Consider the following 27,402-nt stretch of genomic DNA (forward strand, 5'->3'; position numbering starts at 1 on the left):
CAAAAACCAAGTATTACTGCAGTCAGTACAGCATTACGAACTTTAGAAAAAAGTCTTGACCCCAAAGCTTTGGATCCAGCTGATTGGCTGGCCTTTGAAGTGGCAAAAGGTGTCACTCAAAGTGCGTCGGAATCGGTAATTATATTACTAATACTTCTTTGACTTAGATAATTTATACGTGGAGATAGAACAGGCCAGATGTATCACTGTAGTGTGCATGACAAGCTACGTCCTACCCTCGCGATACGTCAGTTACTTTGTTTTAGTGTGCATGCGTTGCTGATTTGAGGTTAACAGTTTACCGCTTTTTTTGACATGTTTATAGCTATCCAATTTTAAGTGTAATTTCTGGTAAGACGTGACTTCTTACGTTTACGTGACGTCAGTGTCTACAACCGTTGTGTGAGAAACTTCTAGCCTAGCTCAGCCACTTTATGGGATTAATTAAGGGTTGCAGTTTAGCCGAACCGATACCACTTAGGGACAAGCTACTCCCTTAAACGTCTCCTTTTTACTCATAATAGTGATTTTATTATTATAACACTAGAAATAAAGGATTGCTTGTAACTAATTCAAGTAGGCTTCATAAGATACAAAATAGCTTTAAGGGTAAATGTATACACTTTTATAATAAGGTCTAACTTACTGTTCAGGCATTATCTATAAATAAATTTAAATACTTAATTAAAAATGGCTCTGTCTTAAATCCTACTACTCCACTGCTGAATATCTAAGTGATCGGACAGCCTGGGACTAGATAATGATTATTTTATAGTAAAAGCAATGACAGTACAATATTGTATATCTTATTAAAAAGAGTGCAAAAAACGAATATTGGGAGAGTTTCTTGCGCCGCTTCTTCTCTCTCAGAGCACAAATTGTTTCCTAAGCGGTAGTAGTATCTAGTATATTAGAAATGACATCAAAAAGAATTCCAAAGGAATCAATTTTGAGAAAATAAATGCCTTTTATGCCTTTTAAAGGCCGGTAACACATCTTATGACCCCTGGTGTCGCGGATGTCCATGGGCATTTGTCTCACCATTTCTCATCCCGTGACCCTCTTCGAATAAACATAAACGAATTTTGTTAAAAATTTTCGGGTCTTAATTATGATATATTAATATTTATATTAACATCTTAGTTAAGAATTGTCACATTAGTATGAGAAGTGAGAAGAGTCCTGACAAATTCAGCGAATTCGATACGATTTCCCGAAAATACAATACCTTCTTCTTCTACCGCATCTATCACGAGTGTCCCGAAGAGTTATTTGACCTAACTCATGCCGTCAAATTCTACCTTCGCACAAAACGCCACAAAAGAGAATATCATCCCCACCACCTGGATGATTGGAGGTCCTCCACAGTGCAGTTTTTAAGAAACTTTCTTTCACGTACGAGCAATCTGTGGAATGAATTTCATTGTGTGGTGTTTCCGGAAGATACGACATGGGTACATCTCGCTCGTACACTCTCCTTATAGGCCGGCAACGCTTCTGTGATCCAAAAAATTCAAATAAAAAAATGGGCGCACTTTATCCTATATATTTTTTTTATAAATGTGTTCTATATTTTTTGGTTGTTTTAAAATAACAGTGCATAATTATTACATAACCTCTAGAGATTTGTTTTTTTTTTTATTATAGTGTCGAGTTGGTGGATGTCCTGCGAGGGTAAGTAGATAATAATATACGGTTCATCAAAACTGTTAAGTATAATAAATTGACAGTTATAATGTCTTATCTTTGAACTAGGATAAAGTATTAACCTGGATGTGATAAACAAATATAATATCCTTAATAAATCATATCGTGCATCAACGATATAAAGAAATACAAAAACTGTTAAAGAATATTGTGTGTTTTTATATAGTTACAATTTTGCTTCAAATCGTTGGTTGTTATTGTAATTTATTTAAAAAAAATGCGTGATTGAGAGTAATTTAAGTGGAGAAGTTAATATAGCGTCGATAAATACTAATTTTGACATAGCTATATATTCACCGTCTTAGTTGAATGACAGTCTCAATAATAAACGTCAGGTAATCACTACGTTCGTGTGATATTTCGTCTCACATACAATACATAGGTGAAGAGGTGAAAAATGGCCGCTAAATTAAGAGACTTCGATGAAGGTTCTATTATTGAGGGTAACTCAGATTTTTGAATTCAAAACTTCTTTATCCGAGTTGGTCACTTTATGGTAGGGGAAGTCTTATGGGTTCGCATCACCGATATGCTCATGACTGGCGTGATAAAAATAAAAATATATATTTATATAGTTAGACACTATACAAATGATTTAAGTTTTAGTGTTAATTCTGCCAATATTTGTTTTTAAACAATTCGACACGTGTTTCGCCTCTACACGACGCAACCTCAGGACGTGTTGTCTCGCCAAAATGGATGCCAGACAAATATTGGGGGAATTAACACTAAAGAATACTTAAATCATTTGTATAATTATGGATTTCCGCAAAGTCACGCCTACTTCAATAATTTTTTTTTAGTTAGACACGTTAGGATGGGTGAAATGTCTTGAGTTCGCGTCACCAAAATGCTTATAACAGTAATTGAATGGATAGCGGATAAAGTTTGTATGGAAATTGCAATTTACGCGTCCCAATATAAGGCGATAAGAATAACTTATCGGGTATATTGGGACAGCTTCAGATTATTGGCAGCTAATTACTGACAGTAGAAGGTAGTAATTTATCTCTATCTGTAGATAGTATATGAGAACGGCCGTAAGACGCACACATTAAACTAATATTCCTGGCCTATTATTATCGGTTGTCTAACTGCAAGAGACCCTATTTAGATGTATTAATTAACTAATATTAACCCTTGAGCAGTTTTTAGATGGAGAGTAACATAGGCATGTCGCATCGATTCTTTAAAGCAAGAGATATTGTTAAATGCAAAGATTGAGGTTGTCAGCATTGACATTTCCGACATTATTTTCGATAGTAAAATTTAATAACAACGTTATAATCTAACCTTCAAATCTTAATCTCAATTATAATTGTGAGTGAACATTTTTAAAATGTGAAAGCAGTAATAATGCATTTTATTTAAAATAGAAAATTAAAATATGTAGAGAAAATACCAACGCTGCTTAAAATATGAGGTTATATCATCAGCATTTGCGTTATATATACATTTACTAAATGAATTATGTATAATTTATATGCATATAATGTATTTACGAGGGGAGGTCAAAAAGTTCGCGGAATGACTGGGAAAAAAGATGAAATGATACATTATGTTATTTTTCCTTTTCAATATATTCCCCCTTAACACGAATACATTTTTGGGATCTGGCATATAACTTATTAATACCGTCGAAAAAATAGGTTTTGTCTTGGGCGTCAAAATACGCCGAAATCGCCGACTTGACTTCATCATCGTCTCTAAATTTTTTTCCACGCAGCTCTTTCTTCATCTTTGGGAATAAATAAAAATCGCTAGGGGCCAGGTCTGGACTGTAGGGTGGATGGCGTAGTTGTTCAAAACCGCATCGATGAATGGCAGCCGTCGCAACATGACTCGTGTGAACGGGCGCGTTGTCGTGCAAAAGGAGTACACCTTTTGTCAGTTTTCCTCTTCTTTTTTCTTTAATAGCTTCTTTTAATCGGTCCAATAGGGAAGCGTAGTACTCTCCCGTTATAGAAACACCACGTTCTTTATAATCGATCAAAAGAATACCTTCAGTATCCCAAAAAATAGTCGCCATGATCTTTCCGGCCGATTGCGACACTTTAAATTTTTTTGGGGGTGGTGTGCCTTTTTTGTGCCACTGCATCGACTCCTGCTTTGACTCAGGCTCATAGTGGTGAACCCAAGTTTCATCACCGGTTACAATTCGGGCCATAATTTCTTCCCTAACTTCTCCACAGCGGTCCAAATACTCGCGGGAACAGTTGACGCGCTCACGTTTTTGCAGCGGCGTGAGCATTCTCGGGACCCACCTTGAACACACTTTACTCATGCCAAGATGTTGATGAAGAATATTTAAAATTGTGGTTTCTGATACTCCAACTGATGCTGCAAGTTGTTTCTTCTTCAACCTTCCGTCTTCCAATACAAGTTTTTCAACTTTTTCAATGATTTCCGGCGTAGTGGCCTCAATGGGCCGTCCAGGTCGAGGATCATCTTCAATTGACTCCCTTCCTTGCTTGAAAAGGCCGTGCCATTTGTAAATCATGGTTTTACCAGGAGCAGAGTCTCCGTAAACAGCTAACATCTCTTGCAAAATAGTTTGAGGCGTTTTTCCTTGTTTGGTGAGGAACTTTACGACGGCGCGATGTTCAATTTTCTCCATAGTGGCTAGTTTGTTCCCGATTTACTTGTTCACTCGTTTGTAACTCGAAAGCTAATGACCCAATTAGGCTAGAAATTGGCATATATAGTAATTATGAGTTACTCAAGTAGCGGCTACCTGGAGGAGCGACCTCACCCCCGCCAACCCCGCCATTCCGCGAACTTTTTGACCGCCCCTCGTATATGTAATATCTGTTGACTATTCCTAAAGTTTGTTACTAATTATTAAGTTTTACTTCAATCACGCGTAAAGGTTACACGCAAAGTGCAAACCTTTTTTGTATTTATTACTAAAAAACATATCTATTGTATTATTGATGTAGTTGTGAGAAGCTAAGTCGACATATTGTGTATCATCAATAAGATTTTTCTAACCCAATCTAAAAATCTTTATATAAAGCTTATAATAGTAGGCGCTCCAAGTTGTTAGAATATGTTACACAAAACAAGTTTACTCAATGCACCGATAGATGGCGCTACACTAAAGTAGTGCATTTTAAAACACGCTATATGTGTTAGTCGAGGTAAGTAGACGACATGCGTAAACAAGTGTTACTATATATAGAGGATGCCGCCGAGAGCTGGGAGGAAACGATTGGCGAGGCCGCAGATGATGTATCAGTTCTTCATCGTCTGTGCCGCCAAATCACAAATCTAGCGCCCCCAGCTCGCCCGCTGCGTCATCCCGACGGAACCTTGAGATACGCAGCGGCAGAGCGTGCCGACATCTTCGCCGAACACCTTGAACGCCAGTTCCAGCCGAATCCAACTGACGACGTATCGCACGTGACAGCACTTGAGAGAGAGATCGCCGAATATCTAGAACGGCCGGTAGAGGCACTAGAAGATGCGGTGTTCTTCTCCCCAACTAAAGTGAGAAGTTGCATCCTTCGGACGAGGCCCAAAAAAGCCCCGGGCGCGGATGGTATCACAAACGCCGCCCTGCGTCATCTGCCGCGTCAAACCATCGCGGCGATGACGCGACTCTTTAATGGCATCCTGCGCTCGGGGTACTTTCCAAATATCTGGAAGGAAGGCCTCGTCATTATGATCCCGAAGCCGGGGAAAGACACCGCACTAGCACATAGCTACCGGCCCATCACTCTTCTGGCGACCCAGTCTAAGATATTCGAATCTCTCCTGCTGTCACTCCTAAGACCCTACATAGAGCTTAGGGAAGAACAGTTTGGATTCCGCGCTGAACACAGCACCACGCTCCAGCTGTCCAGGGTACTGCACACCCTCACCGCTTCTCTCAACAAAAGAGAGAAAGCTGTGGCAGTATTCCTGGACATGGAGAAGGCGTTCGACCGTGTTTGGCATACTGGACTCGTGCACAAGTTAGCTGCAACCTCGACACCTCCCCGCCTGGTGAGGATAGTCGCCAACTTCCTTGAAAACCGTCGGTTTCGAGTAAGGGTAGACGATGCCATTTCAGATTCCAAGATTATCTCTGCTGGCGTACCGCAGGGGAGCTGTCTCTCTCCCCTGCTGTACGCAAAATACACAAATGACATCCCGCTCGAACCGTCGGCGACTCTGGCGCTATATGCAGATGACGCGGCGTATATTACATCGTCACTCAACCTAACGCACGCCGCCGTGAAGATGCAGCGCCAGCTGGACACCCTGCCAGAATGGCTCAAGAAGTGGCGGCTATCGGTGAACGTTGGCAAAACCCAGGCGCTCGCGACTGGGAGTGTGCACACTGGCCAGCATAGGTTGCAGCTAAACGGACAGGACATTTCGTGGTCCCCGACGGTAAAGTACCTCGGGGTCACCATCGACCGCCGGCTCAACATGAACGAGCACGTCACGAAGACCATCGCGTCGACAAACGTCGCGATGGCCTTACTTCGTCCAGTGCTCTCCTCAAGCCTCCCTCTGAGGGTGAAGGTCTTGGTGTACAAGACCCACCTACGCAGCCGACTCACGTACGCCGCGCCTGCATGGTACGCGCTCGTGAATCTAACTAACCGGAAAAGGTTGCAAACCGTGCAGAACAAGATCCTCCGCCGCATCACGGGCGCACCTTGGTACGTGAGGAACCAAACAATCCAGAGGGACCTAAGAGTCGAGGGCTTGGACGACTTCACTCGTCGTCTCGCCGTCAACATGTTCGCGCGTGCCGACTCGTCCGATCTCCATCATCTGCGAGATCTGGCCCCCTGGCACGCGCGGCCACCTGACAGCCGCCGCTACCCGCGTGATCTCGTGCGGGACGAGGATGTAGAGTGACGTGTTTGCGCGCGGCTCGGCTGATCGCCCTTCCTCTTCTTCGGGGCTGATCGTCAAGGCCCGCGCAAACCGGCAACAATCACCGGACCTCAGCTGAGGGAACAGGCGCTCCCTCAGCTCCAAAAAGATGACCACAAAGGGGGGGGCGCTCTCCCAACCATACCATAAATTAAAGAAGACGACCGCAGAGAGCAACGACTCTCACCCCCAATGACCCGCCCGTTTCAACGGGCGGCGAGTGATCCTTGCTGCAGGGGACGAAAAGTCCTGATCAGCATTCCCCCACCGCGCCCATGTGGGCGCGGCGAGAGAAGACCACGAAGTACTATATTGTAATGGGCGTAAGGTGATCACTTACCATCAAGTGTATTTTTGACGAGTTAAAACTGCTTAACATTTAGGTGTTAGGTAGAACTCCAATAATAAATTAAAATTTACAGTTTACTCATTGTCTGTTCATGTGTTCAGTTTGAATTGTTGAATAGCGATGGCCGGGTCGTCGCAGTCGACGTATTTAGTTTGAACGAAACTACGACTAGTCGATGGATTCGTTCAAACTTCAAATCGTGGACTGTTCACCTTCGACCGTATTGTAAATTATTTTGGCGTAAGTACTTAAAAGATCAATCATGATGAGATACTCTGTAGAAAGGCTGGCAGTGTGAAGCTATAATGAAAATGGTGAAAATATCTAGTTTATAATTTACATTATCTTTTAAACAGTCGACAAACGAACTCTGGTTACGTCTGTCATAGTGTATGAATTGAACTAGTCCATTTGAAAAACGTCGAACCGTCGACGCATCGACTGGTTGATTGAACTGGTCCGTTCATTCAACACCCACTGTTACTTTAATCAAATCAAAATATTTTATTGCAAGTCATATTTTACAGTAGGATGGTCGGTACATTAATGGGTAGACAATATGTGACGCCCTGCAAGGGCACAGCAACGTTATACATAAAAGTCTTATACATTCTTATACTATATTGTTACTAATTCTCACACTTAGTGTAATTAAAAAATTCGGGTAAATCGTATAAGCATTTTGAAACTAAAAAAATTTTAAGACGTCTTTTAAATAGAGAAGGCTTCTCTTTATTTTTAATTTCGTTTGGGATGTGATTATAAATTTTTATTGCCATGTGGTGAGGGCTCGATGACACTAATGACATACTTGTTTGGGGAATTTGTTATTTGGTAGTGTTGAGTATAAGTCCGAATGTTTTTTAACAAATTTACATGCTTCTAGGATGTAAATTGAAGTAAGAGTTAAAATTTTGTGTTTAATGAAATATGGTCTACATGAATCCATCTGCTGGATATTTTCTAAAATTCTGATACATTTTTTCTGTTGAATAAATATATCTTTTATTTCACTACAGTTTCCTCATATCAATATTCCATATGATAATCTAGAATGTGCATATATGCATAATAAGCAGCAAGGGCAGATTTGAAATCTGTTACGCGTTTTAGTTGGTAAAGAGCATAAGTAAAAGATGACATTTTGCTTTATAATCTTTACTGTCAAAATCTGGCTTCTAAGTTCTAACATGTATATTCAAAGGTACTCTGTGTCTAAGATGAAAGCAGACATTTCGTACCTTGAGATAAACAAAAGCATAAGTGGTCTTATGCCGATATGTTGGTTTTTACGTCATCGTAAAGAGCAACACAAATTTTACTCCCCTGCTGAATATCTAAATGATCGGACAGCCTGGGACTAGATTGTGATTATTTTATAGCGATAGACATGACTGTACAATATTGTATATTTTTATTGAAAAGAGCGTAAAAAAAAAAGAATGCTGGGAGAGTTTCTTGCGCCGCTTCTTCTCTCTCAGAGCGCCATTTGTTACCGAAGCGGTAGTAGTATCTAGTATATTAAAAATGACATCAAAAAGAATTCTTATGGAATCAATTTTGAGAAAATAAATGCCTTTTATGTCTTTTAATTACATTAGCTCAATTTTTTTAGATTTTTTTTACAATTATTAAGGGAGAAATGTTAAAATTTGTTACTTGTGTATTTTTACGTTTGACAAAAATATATTGCCAAAAAAAGTAGCTTTATGGATTACACAGAAAAAATTTGCTAATATCCACGTAAATAGTTTGACACCTTTTTATACCTAAAAAATATTTTTATTAATTTTAGTAAACTTTTTGTCATAAAATTTTAAATGTTGTAGTTTAAGTAAACATTATAACAACACTTTACCTTGTTCGAAATTATTGTTCCCCACAAACTATCGCGATTACCACTCAATGTGCTGTAAACTTAACAAAATTTTTAAGCGTTCGATTACGGATTTGTTTCCCAAAAAATAAAAATGTTTAATTCAAGTAAGCTTGCATACTTAAGAATTGCTTGTGAGGAATCCGAGTTATGTTCGAATACGATTGTGTGCGGGACCGGTGTCGTTGCAGATTTTATTGCATAGTCTTTAGTTATTTACCCAAATAATAACACTATTGATGGTTTAAAAGTATTATCAGCTGATGATAGTGATTTAAGGCGCGGTCATACCTCAATATCCACATAAATTGGTTTCTTAGAGAGACGATTACAATATAACGCAATGAGAATATTCCTACGCAAAAAGTACAGTGCCTAAAGAAGGACTTAAAGAAAATTTTGAACCGAATAGAATATTTATATATAATTTTTAATATAAAAATATTAGAAGTTGCTTCCCAAAAATAAAATTTGGAGTCAAAAATCTCCTAATTTTCTGCTATAACAGCATTCTTTTTTTAAAGAATTTAATAGAATTAGTACTTTTCTAAAACTTCAACCGAACAATTTTACAATTTGATACGTAAATTTTGAATAAACAAAATAAAATCAGTAAAATAAATGCCCATTTGCAGATTAGCCACATGATAAACACCAATATTTGTAGGGTTGGTTGTAGCGTTTACAATCCTAATCAGTCCGCGCTTTAATCGAGTTAATCATAATAATATTTTCAAAGGAGTAAGACCATTGTCACCCTCAACAAAAGATATTTTATATTCTATCCAAAGAAAATGCTCTTAATTTGAATAACTGACATACCTCGAAACGTAGATGAATGCGCAGAACAAATTTACGAGCACCAAAATATAATCCCATTATCTTTAACTGTTACAAATACTGGTCAAATTATTATTGGTATTACATATTATTATGTTACGGATACAAATAAGGCTGATCTAGTGAAGCTACTAAGTCTCCACCTTTGCTTATAAACAAAGGAAACGTTAAACCTAGGAAAAAGAAAGCAAATACTTGTAAAATATGGACATCTGTTAAGTGAAAATATACAGATGACGGTGTACTAGGTCACCAGCCACTATGTTTGTCATTCGTGGACTATGAGAAAGACCGAATCCTGGGCGATACTTCAGTCTCTCCAGTGGTTGACTATCGATATACCGATGCGTTGAAGTGTTTGTATGCAAACGCCACCATATGAGTCCGTCTCCACGATCAGATCTCGACGCCTATCCGTCTACAACGCCGTGTGTGCAATATCATATCGCCGAAGATGTCTTTAAGCTTCTGGACTGGAACGAACTGGGCATCAATTCAACGGCGAATACATCGCTCACCCGCAAATCTACGGTGGAATCATGGTTTTAGCCATGATTAAGACGATATCTTAATCATGGCTTAAGCCATGGCAGACTAAACCAATGTGCTCGATAGCCTCGATACACCTTCCCAAGGAGTAGATCTCGAAATGAACATGGACAAGACGACGATCATGTCTCATATCCTAACGCACCTACTCCCGTAACAGTGGGGAACTGTACTCACAAAATGTTTAATGAGTAGGTACGTCTACCGTGGAAAATGATCGAGTTCAGCAGGTATAATTTGGTCCAACAGCAATTACCAACTGAGCCAACCGTTCGAATGACACATCAATGTTAAATCTTGGTTTGTCTGGTTTGTCTGGTAGGTTGTGGCCTCATCTACAGGATCTACTTTACAGTTGATGACCATAGACAGATGACCTCGGGTGGGCAGCTTCGGGGAGCTCCGTCAAATCTTCTCGTCCCAAATACCATGAACATTGACGTATATATCTATTCATACACATTTCTTTAAAAAAAAAACTGTCTAATGAAGAGTCGCGTAATATACAAAATAGAAAATTTCTAAATAAGTATTAACTTTTACTGACAGCTTGTGTAATAAGCACGCGCTTGATACACTTAAGGCGACACTAAATGCCAGCGACCTTGAGCGATATGAGTTCACGGCAGCCGGCTCGCCATCTATGTATCAAAGCCAATATTTTCAAAATTCTTGCGTGGAAAACAGTTTATATGCTTACAATCCTCGTTATTCACTACTAATCTGAATAAATGAACCTACACAAAAAAGTACAAGCTATAAGAATAACTTTTCTGAGAGAAGTACCAAAAAAATGCGTCACGCCATGCCAAAAAACTTGTTTAACTTCAAAGAAATGTGGTAGTTCAAAAAGGCTCGGCAGTGTTAACTATAACCAACAGCAAGCATTAGCAACCTACAAATAAGACTTAAGGATATGTGTAACAGGATTAAGTAGTGTTCATAGCTCGAAATGCTACTTTCACCACAAAACTTATATAAAAACACCATGTTTGGGTGTTTTCTGCTTACTCTTCGCCTTAACGTCGTGGCCGAACGGATCGACCTGTTTGTTTGCACTCTGAGTGAACTCACAAGGATTGCAATGTGGGCTATATGTTATGATAGTTATAAATAATAATTATAAGATTAGGTAACTTAAGTATTATATGATTGTAAGATTAAGTGTATCTCTATATTTTTATTTTTTAATTAATGCTTATTTTAAATGTTACATTATTTTTTTATGGTTAAGTTACACCAGTGTATTAGGAATATTCCTGTAAGGCTAGACAAAAAAAATAAAACAAATAAATAAAATAAATAGATAAGTGAAAAGAAGATTTTTTGATTGGAGTGGATTCCATTTAAATAGTTTTTTCGCTCTCGTGTAAAACATACTTTTTACACTTATGCTTTTGTTCATCTCAAGGTACGATATAAGAGCCGTAAATACAATATAAGTATAGAATAATAATTTAATATAGACACGCTTTTACACAAATTATCTTATCCCAAACTAGGCACACAACGATATTTTAATATAATATACTTACTTAATACAAATAAACATCCATGACTTGGAGATAAATATTCACAATGTTAAGAATTTCATAAATATCGAATTCCGCCGCGGCAACCAACCATTGTTCGTAAGAGCCGTATTAATCTCTAACTACAATAATTATTAAATATCAAATTACCAAGTGAAGTAGGTACATAAATATTATTAATAACAATTGTCTCGTTAGGTGAATTTTAAAAGTATAAAAACATTGTCAACTCATATAATATACTCCATACGATTTACGAAACGAACGAAGCAAAACACCGCCAGTTGATCAATAAAGATAAGGTTTGGAATTAGATATCTAGGTGTTCAGAAATACATAGTTTATATATAGTTTTTGAAACCGTTATTCCTCAGTGATAGTATTGTGCTTACTGCATACCGAAAGGCGAAAACTGTTCACGTTTCGACATTCGAATTACGAAAATAACAACAAATAATTATTAAGAGATTTAAGAGAACCACGGATTACGGGCTCTCTCTTCAAAAATACATATATGTTGATCAGATGTGTAGGTGATAGTTGGTAACCTACCTGGTGGGTCTTCCGCGTAGGTCCTTACGGGCCTCGGGGTAACTGTTCGGGGCGATGGCCCCTTTCAGTAGTATAAACGCCGCCTGCAACTACAGACGGGGCACTGGGTGGGACCGGTTGGTCCGTGGTGTCATGTCCGGTGGTATCTTGCTACAGTGCGATCAAGCCCGCGTAGTGTCGCGAGCGATCTGCGGACTGCAGCCGGTTTGTAGGTCCGTGGTTAGCTTGCGCCCGCCGCTCAGCGAGGTCGAGCCCGCCGGTAGTGTACCGGTGAGCGCCCATCAGCCAGCGGCGAGGAAGCAGTCGTGTCCTAGGAGACTAGGTCACGTGGTAGTCCTCTTCTGTCCGGCGGTCGTCGATGGTATGGCGCGATGCCACGCAAATGCTGGGATCGCGCTCCATCAGCGCGCGCGAACATAGAGGTGCTCAGGCGACGAACGAAGTCGTCCAGGCTCTCCATGCGCAGGTCTCTGGAGATGACCTGATTTCGTACGAAGCGTGGTGCTCCGGAGATGGTGCGGAGCGTCAGCGACTGCTGCACTCGCAGCGACTTGCGACCCGTCTCGCTTGTCAGCGCAAACCAGGCGGGGGCAGCGTAGGTGAGTCGCGTGCGAACGTACGCCTTGTATACGCACAACTTCGTACGGAGAGGCAGGTGGGACGCCAGCACGGGTCGGAGAACGTTCCGTGCGGCGCGCGTCTGGGCAACCACGTTCTTAACATGGGGCCGCATCGAGAGTGTCCTGTCGATGGTCACACCGAGGTATTTGGCCTTCGGGGACCATACGACGGTCTCGCCCATGAGTGACACCGGGGGCGGCAATAGGCGCGCCCGCCCGATGGAAATCGCCTGAGTCTTCGCCACATTGACCTTGAGTCTCCAGTCCTTCAGCCAGGTGGGAATCGCGTCCAGTGCTCGCTGCATCTTCAGCGCTGCATGCGGGGCATTCAGCGAGGTGGTAATGAACGCCGCGTCGTCAGCATACAGCGCTAAAATGGCGCCGTCGGCGACTGGAATGTCGTCTGTGTATCTGCTGTAGCAGACGGGCGACAGGCAGCTTCCCTGGGGCACACCAGCTCGGATGGGGCGCTCCGTGGACAGAGCGTCTTCAACCGCCACTTGAAAACGTCTGTCTTCCAAAAAGGTGGCCACAGTCTTAACTACTCGGCGGGGAGTAGTAGACGTGGACAGCTTGTACACGAGGCCGGTGTGCCAGACGCGATCGAACGCCTTCTCCATATCGAGGAATACTGCAACAGACTGCTCTCGCTTGTTGTAGGCGGTAGCGAGATGGTGCAGTACCCTCGTCACTTGTAAAGTGGTGGAGTGTTCGGCACGGAAACCGAACTGTTCGTCGCGTGGCTGAAGATGCGGCGTGATGTGCAGCAACAGTAGCTTCTCGAAGACTTTCGAGGTGGTGGATAGAAGAGTGATGGGACGGTAACTCCCAGGCAGCATGATGTTCTTGCCTTGCTTGGGAATCAGGATGACTCGGCCGAGCTTCCACGATGATGGAAAGTGCCCGGTACGGAGGATTCCGTTGAAGAGCCGCGTCAGAGTCGCGATTGCTCGCGGAGGTAGGTGACGCAGGGCTTCGTTGGTGACTCGATCAGGGCCGGGTGCTTTGCGCAGTCTAGTTCGCCGAATCATCCTTTGGACTTGTCCGGGGGAGAACACGACGGGGTCTTCTGTCGGTACTATCGGCGACTCGAAGTAGTTCTTCACATGTCGCTCGATGGTCTCTACGTGCTGCACATCTGCGGTCGGGTTGGGTGTAAACTGCGTCTCCAGGTAGTCCGCAAATATCTCCGCTCGATCCTCAGCTCGGTAACGTGGGGTTCCGTCACTGGCCATGAGGGGTCTAATCGGGGAGGGCTTCCCCGAGAGTTGGCGGCATAGGCGGTGCATGCCAGACCAGTCGTCACCGGCTCGCTCAATGGCGGAGTGCCAGGATTCGTCTGCAACTGTCTCCAGTGCGTCTGAGATCTTGGCAGCCAGAGCGTTCAGCCGCGTCTTCATGGTCGGGCACCGCAGGTTTTGCCATTGCCTTCGCAGCTTCCTCTTCTCCTCGATCATCGCTTGTATGTAGGCAGGGAGCTGGGGTTGTCTACGAGTAGATGCAGCGTCGAGTCTGGACTCTCGAAGCACATTGGACGCTGTTGCGCTGAGGTCCGTGGCGAGTCGATCAACGTCTGCAGGGCTCTCTACTCTAAAGGATGGCGAATGTTCGGCCATGTGTTCGGCGAAGATTCGCCAGTCCTGGCGATGCTTCGGAGAAGGCAGCGATGTCGTCATCGGGGTTGTCTTCAGCGTCAAAAGGACTGCTTGGTGGTCGGAGATGAGGTGTTCATCCAGAACGTCTAACGACGGTGCGGCAGCTAGGCCGCACGTGACGGCTATGTCAAGGACGTCTGGCATGTGGGCTGCACAGTACGGGTAGTGCGTCGGGACCTCTGGTCCTAGCACCTGGTAACCGTGGCGATCTGCGTCGTCCAGGAGGCGTCTGCCATCTGGGCTCACGATATTGGAGTTCCACGCCGTGTGTTTCGCGTTGAAGTCGCCCGCGACAATCGTGGGCAGCAGCGAGTCCAACAAGGTGTGGACATCAGCCACTGCGAGTCGATTCTGCGGCGGCTTGTAGAAAGCGAACACACGGGTGGGCTGATGTTCGATGCAGATCTCCACGCCTAGGGCATACGACGTCTGCAGTTGAGGTACTGGCAGCAGTTGGTGAATGACGTTCCGACGGACCAAGACTGCTAATCCCCTGTAAGCAGTCCCGATCGGCGAGGCGTGGTCCTCCCGGTAGACGTAGTATCCGGAAACCTTCAACTTGTCTACCGGTCTGAGGTGAGTCTCGCTGATCAGGCCGATGTCCACTCGACGCTGAGAAAGCAAAGTCTTGAAGAGACGGGCTTTTTGTGATGAAAGCCCGTCGGCGTTCCAAAACACGATGCGGAGCTCAGCCATAAAAGGTGCAGAGCTCCGTGATGCAACCCAGGATCAGCGGAATAGGGTCACGCTGCTCCTGGATGGCCATCAGCACATGATTCAATGTGCTGATAACTTTGGTGAGTCGCGGGTCCAGCGGCGTCACTCGCTTCGCCTTCGTCCCCCCTGCGGGGGCGGCGACCACGGTGGGCTTGGACGATTTCGTACTGCGCTCGGTAGGCTGCAGTGCGGCGGGCGCAGCAGCGCGTGTCGCAGTAGGTGGTGCGGCAGGTAGGGCGCCTTGGCGCGCTTGAGCGCGTTTCCCGCGTTTGCGTCGGCGTTTAGCCGGTTGCCGTAGCTGGTTGGCGACAGCCATGAGCGAGCCGGGCGCGTCGCCCTCTGATGCGTGGGCAGTGGGAGGATACGCGCGCGCTGTTGAGGCGGTGCGTGCGATGGTGCCCGCCCGGCGGTTGCGCGTCTCTTTGCGGAACACCGGGCAGTTTGCGTTGTTCGCCGTGTGCGCGCCACCGCAGTTGGCGCACGTCGGCGGGTCCTCCCTGGGGCGCTGGCACTCTCGTGCAGGATGGTTGTCCCCACACCGCACACAGGCAATGGGCCGGTGGCAGTTGTGCGAGGAGTGCCGAAACTGCTGGCAGCGATGGCACTGCGCTGGTCCCTTTCTGCCGCGCCACGCCTCGATGGTGATCCCGGGCATACAGAGGAGCTCGTGCACCTCATATATACCCGGGATGAGATTTGGCGTACGCTGGAGTTGCACGAACATCAGACATCCCGGTCTGCCTGGGCGCGCGGGAATCGCGCGCACGTGCTCCGGGACGTATCCGAGCTCACGCAGCTCCGCGTCCACTTGTGCTGGCTCTGTGTTTGCCGGCAGGCCCCGTATTGCTACCTTAGCGCTCCTCTCCGCGGGGAGTGAGTAGCAGAACCAGGAGATTCCAGCGACACTTTCCAGCTGCGTGAGGTAGCGCTGGATGTGGCGGAACTCCTGGTCCGACTTGGGGATGAAGCGGACGCCTTTGCCAAACGGGCGTCCGTTAGGTGTGTGGCCGAGTAGCTTTTTGAGCTCTCGGAAATGCGTCGGCCAGTCGGGAAGCACCTCCACAATCAGCGGTGGGTAGCGACTGGTCGCTTTGGTGGTCGGAGTGGCTGAGGTGGTGGCGGCGGTCGCAGCGGTAGCGGTGGCGGAGGCGGCGGATGCGGTGACGTCGCCCGTCGTCGGCGTCTTTTTGGACGCGGTAGTAGCCGCGTATGTTGGGCTTGTCGCGGTCTCCATTGGAGAGCCTGGCGACAGGGTCGGCATACTCGGTGGTGTTCGTGCCGAGGTTTTGTGTTCTCCTCTATGAGGAGGCGAGGGGAAACGCCCCACGGGTATACCAGGCTGCGTGGCGGGATATCGTGGCTGACGTGGGTGAGGCGCTTGCGCGGTATGATTCGCCGTTGTAGGCGTCGCCGTGCGTACGGCAGGAATAGGCGTAGCGGCAGTCGTGGGCATCAGTCGTCGCCTGGGCGTTGCTGGTCGGACGATGGACGGCAACGATTCCATGGATGGAGCCGGTGACGGCGTCAGCGGACTCGCTGCGAAGGTCGCTTCACCGGCTCCCGTTGAAGGACCCGCTTGAGCGGCTTCGGGGCGTCTCGTTGCGCCAGCAGCGAGGGTGGCTTGGCCGGACGCTATCATTGCGTCCAGCCCGGCCTCAAGGCCGGAGATTGCCGACCGCACAAAAACCTTACGTCGAAGTGGGCGCGGTCGAGTCGCGCGTCGCTGTGACATCAGCGGCAGGATTGGTGGTGGCATGCTGTTTTTTTTTTTATATATTTTTTTTTTTGCCTTGCCTTTAGGCGCGGCCCAAGCGGAGGTGCTGGCACGCCAGCACCCCACCGGGCTGGTTCCGGGGTTTGCCTCAGGAGGCAGACCGGACCCAGACCGGAGGGGGTGTCGTGTTTACCCAGAACACTAACCGTGGCAAAAACAAGGTTTCAGTACAAAGTAGCACAGTATGCTGAAACACTATAAGGGCCCGAGCGCCGGTGCGAGTCGCTAGCAGACTCAGCACACGAAGGCAATCGAACTCTCTTCGGTAACCTACGTAATAACTTTGCTTGACTAATGAATACGGAAAAAAATTTAATAGCGCGTTGCTGTTTCTATTTATAAACGTACACAGCACCATCTAGTCGGTATCCGGTAAACAAACAGGGGCAGTCCCAACAATTAATTAGTATGAGTGCTAACTCGTTGAAATAAATTAATTATTATAAAGTACTAGCTCACCCGGCAAACGTTGTTTTGCCATTTAAACTATTTTTAGAAGTAGACCGTTTCTTGGACATTGCTTTATTTTCTAAAATAAACGTAGCCTAAGTTACTCCTTATTACATAAGCTACCTGCCAATAAAAGTCGCCGGATTAGACGGAACAAACAGACAGACAGACAAAAATTGTAAAAAATGTTATTTTAGTGCATATACGGTACGTATATATTGTGTTCATAATATACATTTAGTAAAAAACGGTTATTTCAATATTACAAACATACACTCCAATTTTATTTCAATATATAGATAATTCACACAATATTATAGCCTATATGTTATTCTGGTGTGTAAGCTATATTATTGCAAAGTTTCATCAAAATTCATTCAGTAGTCTTTGCGTTAAAGAAGTTCAAACATACATCCAGACATACAAACTTTCACATTTATAATATTAATAGGATTAGACACAAATTGCAAGCCTATCTTTTATTTTCGCCAAGAAAACACAACGTGCATGGTCTGGATGCGTCATCAGTTCTATATTTGAAGTCTTCAGAAACCTATTTGTGACCTTAGCTTAGCTTGGGAGGACGCGTTGACGGGACAGAGTAAGACTTTGCTACGTTCTTCGGAAAGTTTTTCAAAATCATTTCGCTTGACTTAGATTGTGAATACAATTCGGACCGATACGGACCGGTAGATTTTTATAATTATTTTGCTATGCTAAATATTGTACCCGGGGTACGTGAAATATGAAGTATCGCTAGGTCGAGATATCTGCGTCTAAGTAAGGAAACACAAGGCCGGCCGCGCCATCTCAAGGTTGAGGTGGATGGCGTTTAAATTGGAGTGGATCCACCTAATGTTGCAAAAGTCCACATTAAGCGTGGAGTATTTGCGGTTCTGTGCCCTCCCCAGAATACGACGGGTAGCCCGAGCGAGAGTGCTCGAGGAGCGATTCTACGACTCTGGTAGGGCCAGTACATTCCTGGGGTAAAATCTCTTATAGCACCGCTGTCATATTCTGGTGGAGGGGACTAGGCCGCTACTTCACGCCGGTATTCTGTGCGAGTGTGGTAATAAGCCTGGACGACTCTTGTCGCAATGGGCTGACGTCATTAGACGGCAGAGTGACTCTCCTACTTTTAAAAAGCCCTTAGTCGCCTCTTACGACACTCTTGGGCCTGAGAATTACTCTCTTTACGCCCGGGGGGGGCAATTTTATCAGACTTTTGAGCTTGAAGAGGTCAAAAACATGGACAGCGTTGAGCTCAAAGTGAGCGCGAAGCGAGAGCATGCGATTATAAACGGTTTAGACAAAACTAGGGATTTTGTTTTAAACAAATTTTGAAGTTTAAAAAAATTTAAGCCATTAATCTCATTTTTTGTTTTGTACAGTTTCGGCATTTGTGTGCGTACTTTTACTTTCTTGATACCGAACTGTGATAAATTATTATTTTTACAGTGATTACAAAATTATTATAATAAAATAAAAGATGAGAAAATTAAATTAAATAAAATTGATAATTAGTCGACACTGGAACAGACGTATTTACATTTTGCAACCGAAACGTTTTTGTTGGATTATAAATAGAATTGAAAAGAATGACAATATAGGGTGGAAATACGCGAACTAAAACATTATTTTAATAGAAAAAATTTGCTATATCTGTATTATTATTTATGTATATGTGTGGTACACAGTGGTAGTATCGGTTGAATGTCGAGGAAATTAATTAATGTGTTAACAAGCTCTACCACATCGTGGAGCCGTAAGAGATCCCAATTAATAATTACATTTATTACTGTGTTAGTAATGCTTGTGGTGGTGACGTGGGACGGGTCGTTCTGGGTCGTCTTGTGGTGGCAGGATGATCCTGTTTCTGGTAGAAACTCTGCCTCATGGTTTTAAAATTAAAGTTATTATATTTTTTGTAATCGGTAATAAAATGCTCGCAAAATACTTTTATTTATAAACCTATATGGTGTGTGTGGATTAATGCATCTACTATACTCAATAACACTTGTTTTTACGTATTCATTTACTTTTAATTTTTTTTACTTACTTACTTCGTATATGGCGTTGAGTATTTGATGTTTGAGTATTTTTGTTGCACCACTTTACATACTATATTGTAATGAAAATTATTTGTAAAACGATGAAAATGTAAATGTTGATCTAAAAGAGTGGCAATGAGTTTCTTGCCGCTTCTTGTTCTCATTAAGATTAACCCTTTGCGAAGTGGCGGTAGATATAAAAAGAAACGAAATTTTTTAACATTTGTCACATGTGTCATTTCCACTGACTGGTCGCTGACACTCCACCCATGAACAGTTTACTACTTAGTCACTACTGTTAAGACTTAAGCAGACTTACTTTACTTTTTATGTTTTAGTGTAGCAGGCTTGGATGTGAATCGATGGTATGTATCATCTTGCGATAAAACTAAAAACAAATAAGTTAATGACACTATCTTAAGCATATTATACAAATGATTTAAGTTTTCTTTAGTGTTAATTCCGCCAATATTTGTTTTTTAAAACAATTCGACACGTGTTTCGCCTCTTGGCAGGCATCCTCAGGACGTGTTGTTTCGCCAAAATCTGGCACGAGACTGAATCAAATGAGTTTTTTTTTTTTTTTTGCGCCCAAGCAAGGGAATGGGCTACCCTCCGGGATAACGACGGGAGGGAGGTGGTGAATGCTCATGCATACCAACGCAGCCTAAGTCTGCGTTGGTTATGTGGGACTCACGTGAAAACCTAGGTGCCTACCCACTAAACACCACCTGCAGTTGGCTTTGGACAGGTGGTGTCTAAGCCTACATCGAAGGCGACCTTCTCTTGGGGAGAGTGAGGCGCAAGCGGCACTCCCTATGGAGTTTCCGCTGGGATGAATCAAATGAGCCGGAAGCCGCTCTTTTATACCCTCGTCCCATAAAATGACGCGCTGTGATTGGTCGGCTGTTGTGACGTTTTACCCCCGGAAGAGACACTTAACAAAGGTGATGGGACTAATTTTTTAAAAAACAAATATTGGCGGAATTAACACTAAAGAAAACTTAAATCATTTGTATAATTATGGATTTCCGCAAAGTAACGCCTAATTCAATAAATTTTCTTAAGCATATTAGTAATTTATGTTACTCAACAACACTTGTCAAATTTGTTTGCAAATTGACATTTCATTTCGAACTAAATGTCATCTCGCCAGATATTTAAAGGTTATAAGTATATTAAGAAAGAAGCAAGAAGACGAATACAAAATTTAAATAGGAACTATACATAGAATACAGGCTCCTATATATATAGGTAAATGTGTATAATATAGATAGTAGGTATAATATATATTTTAGTGTATAACTATATGTATATTTTATATACATATTATAGTTTTATTATTTTTATTTTATTTTTTAAATATTTTATATGTATATATGTCACTATTACGATTACTTATAAATATTATTTTTTATCTTAATTTTTAAGCACTAGTAGTATTAGCGTAGATAACGCAATATTGTTAAAAATCAGCGGAACACGTGGTTTAGAATACATGTATCATAATTCTTATAACTCATTGTCTACACATGTATTCTGTTTGTGTTTTTCCAATAAAATAAATAAATATTAGAATATAGGTCAAATTAACGTTCTTTGTTTTTCGGAGATGTTCGAAATTTGAATGAAATGATATTATCTTAATCGATGTTATTATTTAGCAACAAAGAGGATGTAAATACTACGTAAATTGAAATTTATTTTAGTATGAAACTTGCAGTCATTTGACACAAAGAGTATAATAATATATAGATTTGACATAAGTTTGAAATAGTAGTAACTACAGCGTGGTGATGCGAGAGCCAATTTAATCTTTTTATTTAAAATATAAAATATTTCATAATTGATGTAGATACTTGAAATGTTGCTAGGTTAGTTAATTACGTAATAACTTAATACCAAAAGACCGTTACGTTTGGACTGAATAAATTGACCGACTTGGTATTACTACGGACGAGTAAAAAAAGAAGGACTCCGCGCCGTGATATTAGCAAGTGAAGCACCGTTATGCTAGTGTGTTTGCGGTTACGGGGGATACTAGTTACACAATTTTTTCTCCCTTAAATAATCATATATGGCCACAAATACTTATATAGTATTGTTTTTACACTTTTTCACAATGCACGACGGCATTTTTAAAATATTTTATTAAGACGCAAACTGATCTGTCACAGACGATGACAATTCTCATAATGGCCGCCTATCGGCCTGTAGTAGTGTAGGTGTATGCATGGGGCTATGTATTTACACGTTACTCGGCTTGTTTTGGTGCTACACTGTTATGTAAGGTGATAAGGAGTCCTTATTTTTTTACTAGTCCCTGGGTATTACATGGATATCGCAACTTTGTACCGTAGAACTTAGTTGCAATACCTGCTTGATTTTTTTACAAGTTGTGTTTTTGATGGCATTTTAACTCTGTCGATAAGTCCTAAGATACAATTTGTAAACTTAATCATGTATTTGTTTTATTTAGTGCCGTGGTGACACTTGTACATCCGGGGTAAGTAGAATAATCTAATTATTATTTTCATGTTGCGCTTTCTAAGCATCTTCGTAATGATGTGAAAACAGGGTCGAAATTATGCAAGACCTATAGGTTCTATGTAAATCGAACCTGTTCTTTTTTCCCATTGATTGGAAATTATTTGTTTCTGAAAACCGATCAAGTGTGAGGTCATAAATTGAATCACACGAAGTATGACATTGTGACGTTGAGACATTTTTACAACATATAAATCAAATCAAATCAACACACTTTTAAAATGAACAAAAGTAAGTGATTTAGGTAATATTGACAGTAAATTGTATGAGGCATACAGTGCTGATAAAAAAAAACAAAATGGACAAGAAGAAGTTAGCACATTGTGTAAAGGTGTGACAATGATGAAACTGAAGTGGAATCTAAAACCAAAGAATTTCGGAACACTGCTTCGGCTCCTTTAAGATCCTGAGGGATTGATACAAACGTACTTAGGTATTTATATTTTTTTCAAATATCTAATTAAAAATCTGATTTATTAATTGTTAATATTATTTATGAGTTAATCGTTAGATAGTTTAAACATCTAAAAAGAGCCTCTTGCTGTGAGGCAACGCATGACAATAGGCCAGGTAAATTCAAGGTTATTACTTTAGTGCGCACTACATCTTTTTTTATGACAGTAAGGGACGAGACGAGCAGGACGTTCAGATGATGGCAATTGATACGCCCTGCTCATTCAATAATGCATTGCAGTGCCGCTCAGGATTCTTGAGAAACCAAAATATTCTGAGCGGCACTACGATTTCGCTCGTCACCTTGAGACATAAGATGTTAAGTCTCAGTTACCCAGTAATTTCACTAGCTATGTCGCCCTTCAGACTGAAACACAATAACGCTTACACATTACTGCTTCACGGCAGAAATAGGCGCCGTTGTGGTACCCATAATCTGGCCGGCATTCTGTGCAAAGGAGACTCCCACTGTGGTAGGTACTATCTACGTCTTACACACGCCATACGTCAGACACTTTTAGTGTGCGTGCTTTGCTGAAAATAGAGGCTAATAGCTACTGCTATATTTTTACAGCTATCTAGAAATATAAATTATCCAAAGATATTTCCTGCATTAAGTTTCTTGTTGCTTTCCAGTGCATAGGAGGAGCTTGTAGTACATTTGTAAGTTAACAATATTACTTTTTAATTGTTTATTTTACAAAGAATAGAATAGCTCACCAATCACCTGATGGTACTCCCAGCTCCTCATCTTAAACACTCTAATAACAACACCGACTAGGATCCCATGTCATTAATCAAATTTTAAAAAAATTGGATGTTGTAGAGCCTGCCGATAGAAGTGAAACTTAGAACGTTTATTATTATACTTGAGAACAATTAAATTATTAAGTTCAATATATTTTAAATCTTATATTCAGTAATATATTAATCAAACAAAAACACTGTACACTCCACGGCTTAATATCTAAGTGATCGGGCAGCCTGGGACTAGATTATCATTATTTTGTAGCCATAACAATGACAGTTGACACAATATTGTAAGAGTTTCTTGTGCCCTTTCCCAGAGCGCCATTTGTTTCCGAAGGGGTAGTAGAGTTTTAGCTGACATCAAAAAGAATTCTAAAGGAATTAGTTTTTAGAAAATAAATGCCTTTAATAATTTTTCCTGGTTACATACGCGCTAATAATATAATCTAATCCCCATTGTTTTCATCATTTAACAGTGCAATGGACCCGGCTGTTTTGCTATGGTACGTAATACCAGAGATATTTCCATGCATTTTCTCTTAGGCTGAATTTAGTGCTCAACCATACATAACCAAGTAAATAATAAAATAAAAATTGCGGACCTCTCTTCTTACAAAGTAAGATCTACAGTACGAGAGTGGCTTTTACAATTCAGCTATGATGAAACCGAGAAAATTACTAACTCAAAACTAATATAACTTTATTTAACTGTATTTAATTATGAATATTTGCTTATAACTTTGCTTTATCTATATAACTATTTGCTTTATCTATTATTATTTAAATTTATACAGTTCTTATTATAAGATTGGTATGCTTTAAAGTTAGATATATATTAAGTGTCATTCTTGGTTTTATTTCATTAATTATTAAAATTAAATAAAATTACATAGCAGATGGTACTCACTGGTTGGCTCTGCACAGGGTTTCCTAGTGAGCCATCCAGAGGAATTTAATTTAAAGGTGCCTCTTTGTTTCTGTTTTTGAGACTGAGACTGTAAATTTATATTAGGCATGAAGAACAATGTATTTAATTATAATTAATAATAAATAATAAATTAATAAATAAATAAAACCGACTGTCAGCGCTCGAGCAACGAAACCATGTTGTGTTGAGTGCTCAGCTGACAGCAAACTTGATTGCGCGTGTACAATTGCAGTATATTATCGCCATAGCGTGTCAGCGGACCGGCGTACGCCGGACCGACGAGCTCGACCTACGATTCTCGTCAGCGTATCGTAGCTGTACGCGCGTAGCAATTCATCAGCGGTGGACTGAACGCGATCAAATGTTTTCATTATTATAGCTACGCTTGACCAACGTCAGCGCTGACCGTCGGTCGAGCACTAAATGCAGCCCTTTTATTTTAAATAAACTACTTTTGTATTTTTAAAAATAATTGAATCTCAGAAAATTAGCTTATGCAATTTCTAGTTAACTTTCCTTAGCTTGATTCGTTGTTGACAAATGTAAAAATTGTGATGTGTTATGTATATTATCGTTACCTACCCTAACATATGTGCGAAGGAAGCGATGGCTGGTTCATACCTCATGCTCGTGTCCGACCTGCCAGCCATTTTAAGGTTTTAGTTTAAGTATATAATTGCTCACTTAATACCATTACTTATTTACATTGTATGCGAATTGAAGTACACACACACACACTTTTTTTTTCTTCATCCTTTATTATGTAAAAGCATTATATAAATATAATTTTACATAAATGGTTTTGGTAAATGTTGTTCTGTTTGACCGCCGACTTTACACGAATGAGCGTTACAAAGCCGAGCGTGAAAGATCATTCAATAAATCCCATAATAACTTTATAGATTTAAAGTGTGTTGATTAATGCATCTGTTGTACTCAATAACTCTTGGGATTTTATTTATTAACTAGCTGACCCGGCAAACGTTGTTTTGCCACATAAATTACTAGCTGACCCGACAGACGTTGTTCTGTAGAAAATAAAAAAATACTGTTTTATAGGAATTTACCAATAATATTCAAAACATCAAGAATTTTTTCTTAACACATGGTCCTTGTTGTTATAATGAAATTGTTTCACAGCAGAACTGTCAAACCGTGCGTCACTAAATTCTCTCACAAAAAATATGTCCATACAATACAAATATATAAAAATAATATAATTATGGGTTCCAAATCGAAATAAAAACTATCCTATCTCTCACGTTGGATTAAACTGCACTCCATGAAGCAATCCCCATTAAAATCCGTTCATTATTTTAGGAGTCCATCGCGGACAAACAACGTGTCACGTAATTTATATATATTAAGAATTTTAGAGTAAGACCGTTTCTTGGACATTGCAACAATACTTTATTTTTCTAAAATAAAAGAATTTTCCGAAAATAAACGTACCCTTAGTTACTCCTTATTACATTAGCTACCTGCGAATAAAAGTCCCGTCAAAATCGGTCCACCCATTTCAGAGAATAGCTGGAACAAACAGACACTCTAATTTTATTTATATGTATAGATTTACCTTTTTTGACGTACTAGTATTTGACGTTTGAGTATTTTTGTTGCATCACTTTACATGTATTGTAATCAAAGTCATTTGTATAACCATGTAAATGTTGATTTAAATGTAACATTGAGTTCCTAGCCACTTCTTCTCATTAAAGCTCAACTTCTCCGAAATGATGGTTAAAAGGAAAAACTTTTGCTATTCATAAGTATAATTTCCTAGCCTACATCAAGATTTTTTTAAATCGAGTCGAAAAATGATTTTATTTTTTATTCTTCTTTTGTTTTGTTCAATGTACCATGCTCTAAATAATATAAATATAATTAATTGATTCTGATTTGATTTGAATACCCACATAATTAATTGACTGGCACCAAAAGATATTTCAACATTCATGTCAAAAATCTTATATATAAAATTCTCATGTCACAATGTTAGTTACCTTACTCCTCCGAAACAGCTTTACTGATTTTTATCAAATTTTATATGCTTATTCAGTAGGTCTGAGAATCGGCTACTATTTATTTTTCATACCCCTAAGTGATAAGGGTTGTTCACCCTTAACATTTTTTTTGGACAATTTTTTTTATTTTATTATGATTCAAAATTAAAAAATACATACAACTTCAAATTTTCACCGGTCTACGATCAACACCTATTTTTGTATGGCGATTTTAATATTGTTCTCTTCCATCCACAGATACGCAATAGAGTTGCAGATGGCAATCGAATATAATAATTATTGTAGTATAATAAATTTATCTACGATATATTTAGTAGGTCTGAGAATCGGTCGTCATCTGTTTTTTATACCCCAAAATTTTTTATCGTTAACTTTTTTTTATTACTTTATATGGCAATACAACGTTTGCTGGGTCAGCTGGTCTCCTTATATCTTGTGATTCCTTTTACTTCACTCTGGTCCAATTTTCAGTGTATTGGTGAAAACTGTAGCGCTAAGGTCAGTAATTTTAGTATATGTTTACTGTATAAATGATTTAAGTTTTCTTTAGTGTTAATTCCGCCAATATTTGTTTGTAAAAACAATTCGATACGTGTTTCGCCTCTACGACGTTGTCTCGCCAAAATCTGGCACGAGACTGTTTTTTAAAAACAAATATTGGCGGAATTAACACTAAAGAAAACTTAAATCATTTGTGTAATTATGGATTTCCGCAAAGTAACGCCTAATTCAATAAATTTTCTATGTTTACTTATTATTTATTACTATATTACATCTTTTGTATTTTATGGAAAAGGAGGACACACGGGTCACCTGGTGGCTAAGTGATGGGCTTTTAAGGAAGGTGTACGCGCTTTTTTTTTAAGGTACCCATGTTGTAACACCGCACAAGGAAGCTCAATCCACAGCTTTGTAGGAGGTGGAAGAAAGTTCATTGATTGATTGAAGGATTGTACAACATATTAAAACTACTCACAGTTTGTGGTAAAAAACATTGTAAAAGACCGTATTACGTAACAAATCAATGTAATAATAGAATTTCAAAACATTTGAATCAAGTTCCCGTTACCACTTACCACCGAGTGCCGGCGTTACCACTTGATTGTCCGTAGCCATATTGTATTTTCCATTTAACTATCTACATTTTATACTTTAA

The 27,402-nt window shown here is 41.0% G+C and overlaps 1 long non-coding RNA gene across 1 annotated transcript; it reads left to right on the forward strand.

Moving 5' to 3' along the window:
• On the forward strand, nucleotides 1-23,785 carry LOC126976212 (uncharacterized). The gene is made up of 6 exons (XR_007731859.1): nucleotides 1-135; nucleotides 1,648-1,674; nucleotides 19,883-19,909; nucleotides 22,024-22,050; nucleotides 23,181-23,207; nucleotides 23,771-23,785. It is a non-coding gene; the product is annotated as an uncharacterized LOC126976212 (long non-coding RNA).
• Nucleotides 23,786-27,402: the final 3,617 nt, after the last annotated feature.

The sequence above is a fragment of the Leptidea sinapis genome, chromosome 39, assembly GCF_905404315.1.
Source record: "Leptidea sinapis chromosome 39, ilLepSina1.1, whole genome shotgun sequence".
Lineage (NCBI taxonomy): Eukaryota > Metazoa > Arthropoda > Insecta > Lepidoptera > Pieridae > Leptidea > Leptidea sinapis.